This window comes from Cebus imitator, unplaced genomic scaffold, assembly GCF_001604975.1.
Source record: "Cebus imitator isolate Cc_AM_T3 unplaced genomic scaffold, Cebus_imitator-1.0 Scaffold83, whole genome shotgun sequence".
Classification (NCBI taxonomy): domain Eukaryota; kingdom Metazoa; phylum Chordata; class Mammalia; order Primates; family Cebidae; genus Cebus; species Cebus imitator.
The window spans coordinates 6,558,010-6,573,354 of record NW_016107398.1 but is presented as its reverse complement, the minus strand read 5'-3'; the positions used below and the strand labels follow the sequence as shown (position 1 = coordinate 6,573,354).

At 45.8% G+C, this 15,345-nt stretch overlaps 1 long non-coding RNA gene across 2 annotated transcripts in view; it reads left to right on the top strand.

Annotated features, from left to right (window-relative positions):
- The first annotated feature begins 222 nt into the window (after positions 1 to 222).
- LOC119472048 overlaps positions 223 to 15,345 on the top strand; it is a 16,584-nt gene continuing 1,461 nt past the window's right edge. Inside the window, exons 1-3 of one of the 2 annotated variants that reach the window (XR_005201162.1) lie at positions 223 to 456; positions 3,190 to 3,200; positions 15,083 to 15,118. This is a non-coding gene — a long non-coding RNA (uncharacterized LOC119472048). Of the gene's footprint in view, positions 457 to 3,189; positions 3,201 to 15,082; positions 15,119 to 15,345 lie in introns of those variants that run through there. The other variant, XR_005201161.1, reaches the window with a different exon arrangement.

Here is a 15,345-nt window from a genome sequence, read left to right as displayed (position 1 = left end):
CAAACTCATCAGTAGCTTACAGGCTTTCAGGATGACCTAACAACTGGAAGTTGGGTTTAACCTTGCCAGTTTCTGGGGACAGGTCTAATAACTACTGTAAATTTGAAGCAGCAATGAATGTACACAATATTTCAAGATAACACCAACAACAGTAAAGTGACGCCGGGGGCGCAGTGGCCCTTGCCTGTAGTCCCAGCTACTCGGGAGGCTGAGGCTGGAGGATCGCTTGAGCCCAGGAGTTCTAGGCTGCAGTGCGCTATGCCGATCAGGTGTCCGCACTGAGTTCGGCATCAATATGGTGACCTATTGGGAGCGGGGGACCACCAGGTTGCATAAGGAGGGGTAAACCAGCCCAGGTAGGAAACGGAGCAGGTCGATACTCCCAAGCTGATCAGTAGTGGGATCGCACCTGTGAATAGCCACTGCACTCCAGCCTGGGCAACATCACGAGACCCTGTCTCTTAAAAAAACAAAAAACAAAAAAACAGTAAAGTGACATGAAAATATCTATAGTTTCTAGTGGTGACTGTCTTAGTCTGTTTTTTGTTGCTATAAAGAAATGCCTGAGGCTGGGTAATTTATAAAGAAATGAGGTTGATTTGGTTCACGATTCTGCAGGCTGTACAAGAAGCATGGCACTAGAATCTGCTTCTGGTGAGGGCTTCAGGCTGGTTCCACTCACAGTGTGAGGCAAAGGGGAGCTGGTGTGTAAAAATCACGTGAGAGAGGAAGCAAGAGAGAGGGGGAAGGTGCAGGCTCTTTCTAACCAGCAGCTCTCATGGGAACTAGTGGAGTAAAAACTCAATACCTTGAGGAGGCACCCAGCCAGTCATGAGGGATTCCGCTCCATGAACCAAAAGCTGATTAGGCCCCACCTCCAGCACTGGGGATCAAATTTCTTTGTGGTGGGGGTACCAAAAAAACGATATCTAAACCATAGCTAGGTCACCAGTTCTGCTAATACTACTGTAGTTTCTTACCTGTATTACTACTTATGGAAATGCTAAAATCATTTAGGAGTTAGTAAAAAAATGAAGATTTTTTTTTCATTCAAGTACATGGAGTCTCTGAATTTTATTTACTGACCTCATGGGGATCCATGGACTCAGGATAAGAACTCCTGAGCCTTACCTACTGAATGTTTGATACTAGAGAAGCCACTCAAAAGGGATTCATCATTAATAGTGCCGGTGATGGGGACACCAATGTCTTGGCCAACAGGGTCTCTCCTGGGAATCCCAAAACAGTCTGTAGGGCTGGGCTGCATATAGAATCTCTGCAACTGTATGCACCCAGGTCCCCACAAGGACTTCACAAATGCAGATTCTTCATCTATGATGAGTGGTACAAGAACATATGGCCGGGCATGATGGCTCATGCCTGTAATCCCAGCATTTTGGGAGGCCGAGGTAGGCGGATCACCTGAGGTCGGGAGTTTGAGACCAGCCTGGCCAACATGGAGAAACCCCATCTCTACTAAAAATACAAAATTATCCGGGCATGGAGGCATGTGCCTGTAATCCCAGTTGCTCGGGAAGCTGAGGCAGGAGAATCACTTGAACCCGGGAGACAGAGGTTGCAGTGAGCCGACATTGTGCCTCTGCACTCCAGCCTGGGCAACAAGAGGGAGACTCCGTCTCAAAATAAATAAATAAATAAAAAGAACATAGGCAGCTGCAATAGAGCATTGGTCTGGCACAGATCAAAGTCTTTCTCAGCAAATCTAGTTTTTTCTAAGGAAGAAGCAGAGATTTACAGCAGGACTTTCAAGCAGACACGCCCATTCATTCTACCACCAGAGCATTTTTCCCTTCCAGCTCCTGTAACCCAACATTTGCATAATTAAATGAGCCATTACATTGGTTTTTCCAGAACTAAGTAACCATCTGCCCTAAAGCTGTATCCAAGTCTTGCCTCTTACAAAACTCAGGACTCACTTCTGGGTTCTTTTAAAAGCCTGGGTTTATTGTTGAATTTCCATGTGTGTTTTCTCTTCTCTTCATAAACATTTCGAAGGTCTTCCCGTCAAAATGCAGTCCCAACTCAAGCATCCTGAGCTCCCTTCTCTCAGGCAGTCTCGATCACAAGCACGTGGCCCAGCCCTGGGATGGCAGACAGCGCAGAGAGATCGCCTTCCCATCAGAATCACTGGTAGCTGTCTCCCCGTCCCTACCACAGGGCCCTGACATGGCTTTCACAAGAGTCTCACAGCAGGAAGCTGCCACTCAGAGGGCACCACCTGGCTGGGGTGCTAGAAGGGGATAGGACCAGAGAGGAAGAAAAGCAGAATGGCTTTCTCCACTTCCAGCAATTTGTTCCCTTTTGTTCTCAGCCCAGGAGCGTGTTTAGCACCCCGAGGGGAGTACAGAATCAATCTAAGTGCATTCCCACTGGCACCTGCATGTGGGAGGCTGGCCAGGAGAAAGGAGCTGGGTGAGCGGAAGTGGTGTGAGGCGGTTGAGGAGGCTGGAGGACAGTGGAGGGGGCTGGGCAGGGTGTCTGCCTTCCGGGCCCCCTGGAGGCACTCACTTTATCACACTGGTGGCTGGGGCTGCTGGGGTCAGGAGGGCAGCGAAACAGGCTTGGGCCTCCGTGGGCGCCTCTGCCCTAATCCAGCCCCCTGTGCACAGGCCACCTGCCACTCTGGCCATTCCTACCGTGGCTGGCAGGTGCTATTTATCACTTGGTCTTTTTACCTAAATGTGACAGTGACAGAGGATAAGGAGGGGAACTCTGCAGAAAAATGTCCTTTCTCTTGAGATCCATGGGCTCCTTACTCTTCACACGTCTGACTTGATCCTTTGCTTCTTCCAGATTCAGACCTTTCTCTAAGTAAGTGGTCCCCTTCTGAGTCCCAGTGTGCTCATTCTTCCAGGGGCTCCTAGTTACAGCCTTGAGGGAAGCGTTTGGGTGTCAGCCACCTGACCCCAGGTTACGAGCAAAGAGGAGCCACAATTAGCCTCTATTCAAACAAAGGATTCCATCTATAGAAGCTCATTTGCTTTCCTCTCTGCAGCTGGCTGGGCTGGGTGGCTGGGAGGGGGTTCTTTCTCTGTCACTTTTTTCTTAAACTTTTCCTTTACATCCAGGAAATGACCAGCCCATTACAGTTAAAGATTATGTTAGGCGCCATCCCAGCAACCAGCCAACTCCCTGTATTTCCTGCTTTTTGTTTCATTAAAATACCAGAAGAGCTGTCGGTGTGCACTCCCTTTCCAGGGCTTGAAGAGTACCCAGAGGCGATTTCCAGCCATGGGCCTCCCTGTGAGCCTTGTAAACCCTCAAACTCAACACCCTCCTATTATATCAGGAAGCTTTGGGCAAACACCTCCAGCTCTAGTGAGAGCTGGATTTCCTACCCACCCCCGACCCATGACCCTCCAGCCCCATCCTCAAAGTACTACTGGATTCTGGAGTCAGATGAGTCCCAGCTGTGTCCCTTCCTAGCTTCGTGATCATGGGCAAGTCAGTTATCCCCTTCTCTGAGCCTCAGAAGGGGATAATGTTAATGATGATACCAACTTGGGAGATTTGCAGAGATTAAAACCTAATGGGATTTGTAAATGATGCTTAATAGACTTTAAAAGCCTATATATTGTTAGACAGCATCATTTATCAGAATGCGGGGCTAGAGAGGAGCTTTTCAGATTTTTTCTTGGGCGCCCAGAATGTAAGCATCTGCAATGGCACTGGTAACACACCTGGCAAGGGAACCCTAATCAAATAAAGGTGGGTCTCTTGTCATGTGTCCTTCAAGGAGCTAAATACTAAAAAGAAACGTGCAAAACTTAAGGGAATCTCAGGTCCAGGCATACAGTAGGAGAAAATCTCCCTCTGTTTCCTGATGGTTCTGGGTAACTGTGTGAACTCAAGAGGCTTAAGAAGACATGGGAAGATGACCTGAGTTGACAGTTACCCACAGCCCCCAAAGTTGTGGTGGCCCAGGAATGACAGCACAGAAAATCACCCCAGTTTCAGTCTGACTGAACCCCATGCCTGGTCCCTCCCACCCCATCCCCTTCCGCCCTCCCTGTATCCATGTCCCTCTGAATTGACAATGGGTCAGGTCTGTCCAGAAAGGGTTAATCTGCAGGCTGTCGGCCAGGTGATTGCTAAACTGGAGCCCTGACTTACATTTACTGGCACATAGTTCTTTGCTTTGACAATTGTGTCTGAGTGTTTTAACGCCTGGCTGACCCTGCTGGAGTTTGTTTGACCATGTTTTGAAAAGTGACTTCAGTGTTTGTGGTGGTAATAGGCCTGGCACCGCGCGCTGGTGACACGGCAGCATGATGGACTGGGGCAATTCGAACTCGGCAGCTGATTTATTTTCTGTGGCTTCCTGCTTCTGCTGCTTCTGCTACTGCACAGGCATCAAGCAGTCAAAGACGACATGGGACCCAGGGCCTTCTCTCTGGTAGGTATGCATGGTGTGTGGAGGTGGATTTTCGCTAAATGTCCTTCTAGAAATAGCCAGGAATTTTCTAATGGCTCATGGTAGAAAACGCTCCTATGCAGTGTTCGGCCTGTGATATTCCTTTGGGTTCAGTATCTACCAGGTTGACCTGAGCTAGGCTTTGCCAGGAGTGTAGATATAAACTGGAATGAGAACAAGCAGAGGAGATTTATGGAGAGCTTTCTATAGCGAGGGAGTCAGCCACTAGCACTTGGTTTTGGCAGACAGTCAAAGACAGGCGGGGGAGTTGGCAAGTGAGGAAAAAAGGGGAGGGCTTCAGGTGTGCTCTGATAGGAGCTCGTTAGCATGAAAGAGCAGGAGGCAGGCTAGTACGAAGCAGGGTGCCCTACAGGATTGGTGTGGAGAGCATACCTGGCTTTCTCTGGTTGGTCCTGAGTTAGAAGGAGGGCCAAAATTTAGGGAAGCTGGCAATGATTGCCCAAGCCCTGACCATCTGGGGGCTGATTGCTATAGAGGTTGTGGTTCGGCTTCCTGGCCTGGTCGCTACAGCGGTTGTGGATCAGAGTTCAGTTTTCATATATGGTCTGGCCATTGTCCATTTGCATATTCGGTCTCTCCACGGAGACTAAATTTCAGAGTCCTAGTCAGTCTGGATTATGTTGGCATGGTTAAGCTGCTGTAAAAATCTATCCCACAGATAGATTTTTTATCATAGCAGTAATTATAATTGCAAAAAACACAAAACATAAAACAAGCCTGGAAACAGCCAGAATACTATTTTATAGAATTAAATTTAAGATGTGCCCACCTTGCACAAAACTTTTAAAGTCAGGATATTCTAATGACTCTGTTATAAATGTGATGCAAAATGACAACTTGATTAAAACAATCATACATACCGTGTGATTTTAGGTATAAACAGAGCTCAGTTGGAGAGTCTTCCTGACCCTTAATTTTTAGGTAAAATGTTCTCAAATTCCCATCACAGGGTTATGGGCAGTCCAACATCCCCCTGGGATTTCTGAAAACTTCCTGAAGATGCATACAATCATCCTATGCATACAGTCACCCTGGCTGTGAGCTCCTGCTTCCCCAGAATTATTTAAATTCTGAAATATTGGTTCATCATCCCTCACGCTGCCTCTGGCCTATGCCATATCAATCCAGTTGTAAAGTTCAGTTCTTTCCTTAATTTCAACAAAAACTCAGTTACCTGAGGTTTTTGCATATAGCACAGGTGTCCAATCTTTTGGCTTCCCTGGGCCACATTGGAAGAAGAATTGTCTTGGGCCACACATAAAATACACTAACACTAGAGATAGCTGATGAGCTAAAAAACAAATAAATAAGCAAACAAACAAAAAAGTCTACGCATAAATCTCATAATGTTGTAAGAGAGTTCACAAATTTGTGTTGGGCCGCATTCAAAGCCGTCCTGGGCCGCATGCAGTCCACAGGCCGCGGGTTAGACAAGCTTGGCATGGAGGGATTTGTATCCTGCTAGGCATACTAAAAAATTAATCTTGTTGTGTGGGCGTGGTGGCTCAAGCCTGCCATCCCAGCACTTTAGTAGCTGAAGTGGGTGGACCACAAGAAGCATTTGGGACCAGCCTGGGCAACAAAGCGAGATCCTTTCTCTACAAGAAATTTTTATACACACACACACACACATATGTGGCCCTATATAGATGTAAGCTATATGTACATTATATATTCTCTCAGTCTGTCTGTTCCTTGGCATCTTTCCCTGTTCCAGCTCCGGTCTCCCGCTGTGCTCTCAAGCCACTTTGTCTTCCTTTTCTTTCCTTTCTCTTCCTACTCAGCCCTCACCTTCTAGAGGAAACACACATCCTTCCTATAGGATAATAACTGCATAACATAACTCAACCAATGCATCTCTCTCCGGTTCCTGCTGCAAACTCTGCTCTCCCTCAACATATCCAAGGACTCTACTAAAGCTTTAAAATTACCAGTTGTATTTTAAGGGCTGCCAGGTTACATTTGCTCTGAGAAACAGGCCTTCTTCCTCCCAGGCCCTGTTGGGTGTGTAGGGGAGGGAGTGGGTGTGGGCAGGTGTTTTTTCCAGTAACACAAAGTTGTTTGAAGATTAAAGACAGGGTACATACAATTCCTAGCACAGGCCCTGGCACTGTGATCACACTTGTTGGTTTATCAAACAGTATCAAAGGGGGCCTCCTCCAGGTCTTCTGAGTTTCTAAGCCTTATCAGCATTTTGCATATCAGACGCCAGCTCTGCAGATACCTCTTCCCTTGCTGGCTTCTGTGCAATCTTTCCTCTAATCTGTTATTAAGGGGTAGAACTTTCTACCTCTGCTTTTTACCAAATAATCTTAATTAGTTTTGTTTTTCTAATGTTTATCCAAGAAATCCTTAATTTTGTAAATCTCGGTATTAATTTTTTTTCTTTTTTTTTTTTTTTGAAACGGAGTTTCACTCTTGTTACCCAGGNCTTGTTACCCAGGCTGGAGTGCAATGGCGCGATCTCGGCTCACCGCAACCTCCGCCTCCTGGGTTCAGGCAATTCTCCTGCCTCAGCCTCCTGAGTAGCTGGGATTACAGGCACGCACCATCATGCCCAGCTAATGTTTTGTATTTTTAGTAGAGACGGGGTTTCACCATGTTGACCAGGATGGTCTCGATCTCTTGACCCCATGATCCACCTCCCTCAGCCTCCCAAAGTGCTGGGATTACAGGCTTGAGCCACCGCGCCCGGCGGTATTAATTTTTTGTTGATCAAATCTGAAAAGGCCTAAGAAAATTAATGCTTTTAGATTTTACTGTCTAATTTTTTTCCCTTTTAAAAGTAATGAGGCCCTAGGCTGGAAACAAGCTGTCTTTAGCTGGGGCTAAAACGTGTCTGGTCTTGGGTAGAGGGCCAGTGGAGAAGCCTGTCAGGAGCCTTTTTTGCATGAATGACCTGGAAGCCACCAGGAAAGAACTCTTTCTATGAGAGTGAGAGGCTAGGTTCGGTGGCTCAGATCTATAATCCCAGCACTTTAGGAGGCTGATGTGGGAGAATCACTGAGGCCAGGAGTTTGAGGTCAGCCTGGACAGCATAGTGAGACCCTGTCTATACAAAGTAATGATTTTTTTAAAAATTAGCTTGGCATGGTGGAGCATGCCTATAGTCCCAGCTGAGGAGGCTGAGGTGGGAGGTCTCCAGAGATTTTCCTTTTTTAAAATGTCTTTATTTCTTTATAGACAGGGTCTTGCTATATTGCCCAGGTGGCTATTGACAGGCATGGTGATAGTATACTACAGTCTCAAACTCCTGGGCTAAGAAGACTTACTGGTGAGCACACCTGAGACACCGCTGAAGACCTACAGCAATGTCTGAGGGGAACAGGAGGAACAAGATCTCCAGAGATTTATTCTTTTTTAAAAATGTATTTATTTATTTATTTAGAGACAGGGTCTTGCTATATTCCCCATGTCAATAGCCAGGCATGATGATAGCGTACCACAGCCTTAAACTCCTGTGCTCAAGCCATCCTTCTGCCTCAGCCTCCTGAGTAGCTGGGACAACCAGTGTGTGCAACCAGGCCGAGCTCCAGGGATTTTTCTGATATAGGGCAGAGCCATAGCGAGCTGCAATGTACTGAGCCAGGAGTTCAAGGCTGCAGTGAGCTATGCTTATACCATTGCACTCTGCTCTGGGCAACAGAGCAAGACCCTGTCTCTAAAAAATAAATAAGTAAGAGAAACTGAAAGACACTAGATGATAATAATGGCCTTGGTTTCTGGAGGGGAAGGAGTGGTTTCAAGTAACTGCTGGGTGTATGCCTCTCCAATTGCTTCCCACCCAGCACCCAATGGTTGTGATGAAGTCCTAATCGCATAGGATAGATGGGGGCTTAGGTGATGGAGAGCTGACGCGGGCACTGTCACACAAAATTTCTTTGAGATATTGGGGACATCTGCAGCACTGTGGGCACAAGCAGAAGTCAGTAGGGTTCAGGGATACTCCTCAATTTGCAGAGCCACTTGGGACCTGTGGAATGGGAGCCGCCGAGGAACACTTCCTGCTTCAGTGGGTAGATGCTCATCTAGGAGGCTCACTGAGGTGGCCTAGGAGACAGGCACCTGCAATGGGGGATGGTGGCAACTTTGGTGAATACCTTAAGCTTTAGGGAGTGGCGGTTGCAGCAGCCTCGGTCCTGTTGACTCATTGTTGACCTCACTGAGTCATTGACTTTAAGCAGGAGGCACCACTATTTGCCCAGATATTAACACCCTACATGGCGGACACTGCAAAATGGTAGGCGAGAGCTCAGAGTCAGACAACCAAAAGAAAGCAGAGTAGAGGAGGAGGAGGTTGGTGGAGAATCCAAAAGAAACATGAGATTTGGTAGCTAAGAAGACCTACTGGTGAACATAGCTGAGACACCCCTAACGACTTACAGAAATGTCTGTGGGGAACCCTGAGGAATGACAAGATCTCCAGAGATTTTTCTTTTTTTTTTTTTTTTTTTTTTGACACGGCTTCTTTCTTTTTCCTCTTTTTTTTTTTTTTTTTTTGTTTTTTGCCTCCTGCAACCTCCGCCTCCTGGGTTCAAGCGAATCTTCTGCCTCAGTCTGCTAAGTAGCTGGAACTATAGGTGTGTGCTGCCACACGGGCTAATTTTTGTATTTTTAGTAGAGACGGGGTTTCACCATATTGTCCAGGCTGGTCTGAAACTCCTAACCTCATGATCAGCCCACCTCTGCCTCTCAAAGTGCTGAGATCACAAGTGTGAGCCACTGTGACTGGTGATTTTTCTTTTTAAAAATTTATTTATTTATTTATTTAGAGACAGGGTCTTGCTATATTATCCAGATGGCTATTGACAGGCATGATGATAGTGTACTATAGCCTCAAACTCCTGGGTTCAAGCCATCCTCCCACCTCAGCCTCCTGAGTAGCTGGGACTGCAGGTATGTGTGACTAGGCTGTGCTCCAGGGATTTTTCTGATACAGGGCAGAGCCGTAGCTAGCTTCCGTGTCTGAGTGCCTGGCATCAAGTATCAGATTTAATTCTCATAACAATCCAAGAGGTAGGTAATATTAGCCTCATTTTGCCAATAAGGAAAGAAGAGGAGGTCAGAGAGGATAAATAACAACAAGGGGTCATACAGTTTGTGAGGTTCAAACACAAGTCTATCGGATTCTAATGTCAATGATCTACGTGTTAGTCTGTTCTCACACTGCTATAAAGACATACCTGAAACGAGGCAATTTATAGACAGAAAAGGGTTAAGTAACTCACAGTTCTGCAGGCTATAAGGGAGGCATAGCTGGGAGGTCTCAGGAACCTAACAATGATGGTGGAAGGCGAAGGGGAAGCAAGCACATCTTACCACGTCAGAGCAGCAGGGGAGGGGGAGGGGGGAGGCGTACCATGCACTTTTAAATCATCAGAGCTCATGAGAACTCACCATCACGAGAAAAGCAACGGGGAAGTCTGCTCCATGATCTAATCATCTCCCACTAGGTCCCTCCTCCAACACTGGGAATTACAATGCGACAGGAGATTTGGGTGGGGACACAGAGCCAAACAGTATCACTCTACCACGACACCATCATGCCTCCAAAGAGGACCAGAATTTGGTCAATAAATTTACTCAACAAACATTTATGGCATGTCTACTATATTCCAGGCACTGTTCTAGATACTCACTATATAATAATGAACAACATAAACAAAATCCATATTCACATTAGGTTTAAAGACTGGACATTATTGAAATTGTAACCTCATGTTGTTTTCAGCCTAGTCTGACCTTGAACACACAGGTTGCAGAAGGAAACTTGAATAATTCTGAGGCTTGAGATAACTTGGATTTCCATTACTCAGCCCTGCTCAGGGCCAGCTGTCAATGTCTCCCCCACCAGTCATCTGAACAAAATCTTCTCCGTTACACTGATGTAGGAGAAAAACATAGTTCACTTCTGTTTTCCAAAGAATGAGAATAACTTGTGCTGGAGAGCAGTTGAGAACAGGGGAGCAAGAATGCCTCATCCAAGGACAGAGGACACAATGCTCTTGACAGTTGCTGATGCCTATGCAAGAATGTGTTACATTTAGAAACAGCATCTATATCCATATATATACCTATATAGTAGATATACCCATACAGTAGATATATATCCACATAGCTTACAATCGCGCTGTCATCCACAACCCTTTGAACAGATGGTGTTCAAGACAGGCCGGTGAAGAGCATGGTGAGTATATTTATACAACTGAGGCTATGGAAATATTGGCAGGGCGGACTAGTCAGAGTCAAGTATGACACCATTGCTAGAAGTTTTTTATACCCCGATGTAAGAGGTGCAGGGTACACGGAATCAAGATTTGACTTCCATTTTAACTAAGCCTATAACAAAGGAGGTAGAACATAGTTGTTAAGAACAGGAACTCTGTAGCTGGGCATGGTGGTGCATGCCTGTAATTCAAGCTACTCAGGAGGCTGAGTTAGGAGGATCACCTGAGCCTGGGGAGATTGAGGCTGCAGTGAGCTATGATTCACCACTGGACTCCAGCCTGGGCATGGTATGAACTCTTGAGAAAAACTTCTTGAGTGACTCTATGTTGTGCCACTTACTAGCTGAGGGACCTTGAATAAATGATTTAATTTCTTTTTGCTTCACTTTCCTATCTTTAAAATGGAGATGGCCAGGTGCAGTGGTTCACACCTGTAATCCCAACACTTTGGGAGGCTGAGGCAGGAGGGTCACTTATGCTCAGGAGTTCAAGACCAGCATGAGCAACATAGTGAGACCTCATCTCTACAAAACAAAAAAATTAGCCAGGTGTGGTGGAGCATGCCTGTAATTCCAGCTACCAAGAGGCTGAGGTGAGAAGATCACTTGAACCAAGGAATTCCAGGCTACAGTGAGCTGTGACCACACCACTGCATTACAGCCCGGGCTACAGAGCAAGACTCTGTCTCAAAAAAATTAAGTAAAATAAAATAAAATAGAGCTAATGATAATAAAAGCTGCCTCACAGGTGGATTTCAAAGATTAGCAAAACATAAGTGTTAGCTATTATTAACAAAGTAAGATTCTTTGGATAATCGGTCATGATTTATATTATATGTGTTCATGAAATCCTATTTCATTTTTCCTCTTTCAGGGCAGAAAGGACGATTATATATTGTGTTGTTCCTTGCACATATAGCTAGGTTTTAGCCAATTGATTATTGGTAGAAATGATAACCACCCTCAGTCTTGGCACTTAGAAACTTCCTATAGTTTTTTGTTTGTTTGTTTGTTTGTTTGTTTGCCCCTGCTGCAGCAATCCTGAAAGTCACATGAGAAGACAACATTCTAGGATGGTGGAAACTCCATCAGCCTGTGTCCCCGAGAGATTACATGGAGCAAATCTCCCCTCCACGCCATCCTTATCTACATTGGGCATGTAGCATAAACGAGAAATGAATCCTTTACTGTATCAAACCCCTGAGATAAGAGATTCATTGTTACCAAGGCATAACCTCTCCTATCCTGATGAATTCACAGAACCATCAGGATAGGAGATGTGGCAAATGCCTTTCCCCAGCACCGTGGGCCTTCACGTTCCAGAAAGACTTAGAGTCTTAAATGCCTAAAGTGCTAGGTTATCTACTCCAGTCCTAGAGTGTGGAGGTTTCTCCATTTAAGCCTCTTAGCTTCTTAAGAGCCATGGATTCTTTTATACTGCCATTATACTCCATCCTGGGCCACAGGAGTGAAACTGCATCCCTTTTCTAGAATCTTAGTGCCTTATAGTTAACATTGGCACTTAGTAATATAAGACCTTGTTTTCAGGACCTTATCTTCATCACTCTGGTGAGATTAAGGACAGGGACCTTCTTTTATATCGCTACAGGGCCTAATGCAGCATTAGGCCTTAAATAGATGGCCTATAGATATTTATTGAATAAATATTCTAGTCAATGTATTAAAGCCCAGGTTTGCCACATTCTTGACCCCTTCTTCCCAGAACAGGTCTGTGAGTAAAGAAAGGTGACTGGAAACATTCCTCATCACCTTCTGGTCTGAATGAATTAGGGCATCTTTGTCCATGCTCACCAGAAAGGTGGATATGGCTGGGTTTGGTGGCTCACACCTGTAATCCTAGCACTTTGAGAGGCTGAGGTGGGAGGGCTGCTTGAGCCCAAGAGTTCAAGACCAACCTGGCAACATAGCGAGACCCCTATCTCTACAAAAAATAAAAAAGTTAGCTGGGCGTGGTGGCATACACCTATGGTCTCAGCTACTTGGGAGGCTGAGGTGGGAGGATCACTGAAGCCCTGGAGGTTGAGACCACAATGACCTATGATCGTGCCACTACACCCTGGCTGAGTGACAGAGTAAGACCCTGTTTCAAAAAAAAGAAAGAAAGGAGGATATATGTGTTGTGGGTTAGGGAGCTGGGAAGGGGTGAGAGTCAGGGAGTTGACACAATATTTATTTCTATTCCCTTATATATTGCTGAGTAAATATGGCTAAGTTCTTATAAGCTGCAGCAGGTAAGCCATAAAGTTCTCTAAGGACAAGGACCATGTTTTCTATTGATCAAATATTAATAGTTTTTGGTTTGTTTGTTTTTTGAGACAGAGTCTTGCTCTGTCGCCCAGGCTGGAGTGCAATGGCACAATCTCAGCTCACTGCAACCTCTGCCTCCCGGGTTCAAGTGATTCTCCTGTCTCAGTCTCCTGAGTAGTGGGACTACAAGTGCACACCACCACGCCCAGCTAATTTTTGTATTTTTAGTAGACACAGGGTTTCACCATGTTGGCCAGGATGGTCTTGATCTCTTGACCTTGTGATCTGCCCACCTCGGCCTCCCAATGTACTGGAATTACAGGCATGAGCCACCACTCTGCACCACGATGATTATTTTATTTCAAACAAAACTCAGTGACAGGACCTTATATTTGCAGCATTATTTGACATATACAAGATATTTTCTAATTTTTGTCTTATTGGTTCTTTATCAAGGCTCCACATACCTGGTTCAGGACTCGCTGTACTGCCAAGTTAAAAAGAAGTTGGAGATGATCCTTTGAGTTCTTTTGTGTTTCTCTCTCTCTCTCTCTTTTAAGACGGAGTCTTGCTCTGTTGCCAGGCTGGAGTGCAATGGCGTGGTCTTGGCTCACTGCAACCTCCACCTCCCAGGTTCAAGCAATTCTCCTGCCTCAGCCTCCTGAGTAGCTGAGATTACAGGCACCTGCCAGCATGCCTGGCTAATTTTTGTATTTTCAGTAGAGATGGGGTTTCACCATGATGGCCAGGCTGATTTCAAACTCCTGGGTTCAGGTGATCCACCCACCTCAGCCTCCCAAAGTGCTGAGATTCCAGGTGAGAGCCACTACACCTGACCTGGACTTTTAGTTTTTAAGCCAGTAAAGTCCCAGAAAAAAAAAAAAAAAAAAAAAGTTGGTTGTGAACTTCTAGGGCTCCATCCCCAGGTCTCACCTCTCTCTCTTTCCATGATCTCCCCAGAGATTCACTGACTCCACAGCTTCCACCAACCTTTGACACATAATTCTCCAATAGACCCTCACCTCTGGCCGCTCCTGAGCACCAGGCCAGCATTTCAACGACCAGGCTGTACGGTCATTTACACAGCTAACCTTAAATTCCATGGGCTCTAAATGACTCATCCTCTCACCCCTCCATCCCACCAACCCTCCTCCCAGTCACCTTCCCAGTATTTCCTCATTTGTCAATGCCATATCATTGTTTCAGTTGTTCAAGATTTTTGATATTAACTCATATGCATTGAGTACCTCGTCTGTGCCCAGGTTCCATCCAAGGTGCTGGGGACTCAGCAGTGAACAAAAGTCATGGAGCCCTCATGGAACTTACATTTTAGTCAAGAGAGACAGAAATGTATGTGTGTGTGTGTGTGTGTGTGTGTGTGTGTGTGTGTGTGTGTAGAGAGAGAGAGAGAGTTAAGCACTATGGACAAAATTATTTTTGAAAATTTTTTATGGCCAGGCATGGTGGCTCATGCCTGTAATCCCAGCACTTTGCAAGGCCAAAGCAAGTGGATCATTTGAAGTCAGGCATTTGAGACCAGCCTGGCCAACATGGTGAAAACCTGTCTCTATTAAAAATACATTAAGTTAGCTGGGTGTGGTGGCACACCTGTAATCCCAGCTACTTGGGAGGCTGAGGCAGGAGAATCGCTTGAACCTGGAAGTTGGAGGTTGCAGTGAGCTGAGATCATGCGACTATACTCCAGCCTGGGCAAAAAAGGGAGATGCCACTCAAAAAAAGAAAAAATTAATTATTTCCTTGAAGTTTCTTTTTTGAGACAGATTCTCGCTCTGTCACCCAGGCTGGAATGCATGGTGTGATCTCAGTTCACTGCAGTCTCTGCCTCTAGGGCTCAGGCTGGATTTGAACTCCTACGTTCAAGTGACCTACCCACCTTGAGCTCTTAAGAAGTGCTAAGATTAATTTTTGCCTGGCTTGGGGAAAAATTAATAATCAAATATAAGGAATGCTCAGAATGGGGGATGCAATAATAGATGGGGACTAAAGGGAATCCTTTTGATGTGATGCAGAGGTCTGAAGAAGTGAAGACATGAGCCAGGGACCTCTGGAGTAAGAGTGTCCCAAGCCAAGGGCACAGTAAATGTAAAGACTGAGGTAGCTGGGCAGACCAGAGAAGGGAAAGAACGATAAGAAATAAATAAGGGGGGCTGGGTGCGTGGCTCATGCCTGTAATCCCAGCACTGTGGGAGGCCGAAGTGGGAGGATCAGGAGATCAAGACCATCCTGGCTAACATGGTGAAACCCCGTCTCTACTAAAAATATAAAAAGATTAGCTAGGCATGATAGCATGCACCTGTAGTCCCAGCTACTCGGGAGGCTGAGGCAGGAGAATTGCTTGAACCCAGGAGGCGGAGATTGCAGTGAGCCGAGATCT